This window comes from Anopheles marshallii (assembly GCF_943734725.1).
Source record: "Anopheles marshallii chromosome X unlocalized genomic scaffold, idAnoMarsDA_429_01 X_unloc_122, whole genome shotgun sequence".
Lineage (NCBI taxonomy): Eukaryota > Metazoa > Arthropoda > Insecta > Diptera > Culicidae > Anopheles > Anopheles marshallii.
The window spans coordinates 19,035-22,500 of NW_026525694.1; the positions used below are offsets into that span (position 1 = coordinate 19,035).

Here is a 3,466-nt window from a genome sequence, read left to right on the forward strand (position 1 = left end):
TTGCTAAGCACTGTCCATGGCCTTCTTGGTAGAAATGGCTTATGGTGGCCATGGACTTAGCAAAATTTTGAAGTCTCCAACCAATCTTGGCCTGTTAGATTATCTTGGTTGGTTTGCTATGGGCTGGTACGGCCTACTTGATAGGCAATGTTTCAACTCTTGGAACCTTTCGTGGTTGCTAAGCACTGTCCATGGCCTTCTTGATAGAAATGGCTTATGGTGGCCATGGACTTAGCAAAATTTTGAATTCTCCAACCAATCTTGGCCTGTTAGAGTATCTTGGTTGGGTTGCTATGGGCTGGTACGGCCTACTTGATAGGCAATGTTTCAACTCTTGGAAGCTTTCGTGGTTGCTAAGCACTGTCCATGGCCTTCTTGGTAGAAATGGCTTATGGTGGCCATGGACTTAGCAACATTTTGAAGTCTCCAACCAATCTTGGCCTGTTAGAGTATCTTGGTTGGGTTGCTATGGGCTGGTACGGCCTACTTGATAGGCAATGTTTCAACTCTTGGAAGCTTTCGTGGTTGCTTAGGATAAGAATCCCGAACCCCGACGAGAAAGGTTTCCCGGACTTATAAAAATAACCGATTAGCCCCAAGGACACATCTTCCTTGAAAGGCTAATCATGCACCACACACCACACCACCCATAGGCTTGCAAGCAGCACTCTTGTCGAGTGCAGCAAGCCTATGCTCACATCAACTACCGTACACGTACCACCATAGGCTTGCAAGCAGCACTCTTGTCGAGTGCAGCAAGCCTATGCTCATCAACTACCATACGTACCACCACAGCCTTGCAAGCAGCACTCTTGTCGAGTGCAGCAAGCCTATACTCCACGAACTAACCACTTCACCACCAAGCATGGGTCGCCTGAGAGGATCGATGCGAACGCATCTCTACAACTCGCAGCTCCCAGCCTGTAGTCCCGTCGTTTGCGGGCGGTCGAAGGTGTCGAAACTAGTTGTATCCACGGTCGACGGGAGCACAGCCACCAGGGTTCCCTGTGATAAGGTACTTCCACGTGCAGCGTGCACCCGCCCGTTGCGGCTCAGTCTAGTGCTATAGCGGGGATGAGACGGCAGTGTGCACGGGGCAGCACCGACGGATCTCAGAGGGTTGTTAAGCCCGCTAGCTTCCGATCACCTAATGGGTTTATGATGCGCTATCAGCTCGGATTGGATACGACCTTAGAGGCGTTCAGGCATAATCCAGCGGACGTAGCGTCATACCAAAGTCCGGTCGAACTAGTATTGAGCCAGTGGTCCGTACCTGTGGTTCCTCTCGTACTGCACAGGAATTCCGTTAAGATAGCAGCATACAGCACACACCAGTAGGGTAAAACTAACCTGTCTCACGACGGTCTAAACCCAGCTCACGTTCCCTTGAAAGGGTGAACAATCCTACGCTTGGTGAATTTTGCTTCACAATGATAGGAAGAGCCGACATCGAAGGATCAATAAGCCACGTCGCTATGAACGCTTGGCGGCCACAAGCCAGTTATCCCTGTGTGACATTCGAGCAGTCGAGCTGTTTGGACATGGCGTGTTTTGCTCCGCAGTGAGAAGGAAAATTTGTGTGCAAAAATCGTTTAGAGAGACTGGATTTTAGTTATAATCCGTTGTTAAGTGTACGTTTTAAGTGAATCGAGTGAAAACCGCGTGAAAATCGGTGCGATAATACGGAAAATAAGCAAAAAACATTCCCCATACATTTTGTATGGGGAACTATTTCCGCTATAAAAACGGGCAAAATAGACCTTTTTCGGTGCGGTTTTCGGTGAAAAAGCGAGATTGGACGCCATTTAAGCGATTAAGAGTGATAGACAGTGTTTGCCGGTGAAATTCGGCCCGAAATACGGAGTGGCAAATTTGCGCAAAGAAATACAACAACAACAACAACAACAGTGTGTGTGTATCGTGAGTTTGCGTAAAAATCCGGTCCAATCGGGCCGGAAGTGGACGGAAACGGTAGTTTTTGTGCCCGTGATCGTGCTAACGCAAAAAACCGGACGGAAATCGGACGAAAATTGACGAAAAACATCGTGGCAAAAAAGTGCAAGGGGTGCTACCGCCGGAGCACGTGGTTTCGAGCAACGGTATTTATTAGAAAATCGTTAATAACTTTGCGAGTTTTTATCGGATTCGTGTGCGGTTTTCACCGTTGTGATTGTTTTAACCTGTTTAATAAGATCCAAGCGAAAAAACAGTGAAAAACGCGAAAAATTTTTTGACATTTTTTGGTGACACCCGAGTGACACACATGACCCCGCTGACGAATTTTCGAAGGTGAGCAGTCCCCCGCAGACAAATTTTCAAATTGACGGTTTCTGCTCGAAAAACTGCTCGAAACTTAAAAAGACGCAGAAAATTCTGGGAAGCTGGGGGGGTCATCAACAGCTCGAATCTGCTCGATTCGGACAGTTTTTATCGAGCTCAAAACTGCTCGAAACTCGAATTTCCGACTTTTACTGGAAATCGCGGAAAAAAAATCGGGAACGACTGCGGAAAATACGGGAAGGCGTCTGCAAGCAGGGAAACACCTCCCCCTGACCACGGAGGCCTGCTTGGGTCTCTAAAATGGCGACAACCCGAGCATCGCGTCTTCGGTCGGAGTCTACCGAGGAAAGGCCGGGGCGGTCTCTCTCGGCTGTAGAGCCGAAGGTAATGCTGACAAGAGCTTCGGTGATGGCATCGAAGTCGACGAACAACGACATGGTGGAACTGCGGAAGGTGATCGGGGAAATGTCCCTCGCAAACGAGCAGCTTCGAACCATGTGTAAAGAGCTGCAGCAAGAGCTTGTGATGCTGCGACAGCGGGCGGAGGCCAATGACAACATGGCCCGCGAGGAACGAAAGCTGGCCCGGGAGGAACTAAAGCTGGCTCAGCAGCGGTTTAATGAAGAGCTGCAATGGAACAAGCAACAGGCTCGCCAGTGGCAAGAGGAGACTCAACGTCTCCGCAAGGAGCTAGAAAAGGAGATGGCAAGCCACCAGGAGCTGTTGGCGCAGATGCTTGGTTGTGGCGGCAATCAGGCACTGCAATCGCAGCTGCAGGAGCAGTCGTCTTCTTTGATGAAGCAGCAGCCCCAACGGTTGCAGGAACAACAGCAACGGCCACAACAGACGCAGGGGCCAACGCGTGGCCCTGCTCAGCAGCAACCGCTGCAACAGCAACAACAACAGCAGCAGCAGCGGCCATCCTATGCCAATGTGGCTGCCGAGGCATCTGGTACACAGGCGACGCAGGGTGGCGCATGGACGGTGGTGGGACCCCGCAAGGCACCACCGAAGCCGCAGCAGCAACAACAGCATCAATTGGAAAAGCCACGCCCGCAACTTGCGCCACGCAAACAGTCGACGAAAAAGAAGCCGGACGCTATAGAGGTGACCCCAGGAGACGGTCAAACGTGGACAGACGTTTACCAGCTAGTCCGCGGCGCACCGTCGTTGGCCGAACACCAGG

The 3,466-nt window shown here is 50.8% G+C and overlaps 1 pseudogene; it reads right to left on the reverse strand.

Moving 5' to 3' along the window:
* Positions 1–851: 851 nt before the first annotated feature.
* LOC128716872 (large subunit ribosomal RNA) overlaps positions 852–3,466 on the reverse strand; it is a 7,093-nt pseudogene continuing 4,478 nt past the window's right edge.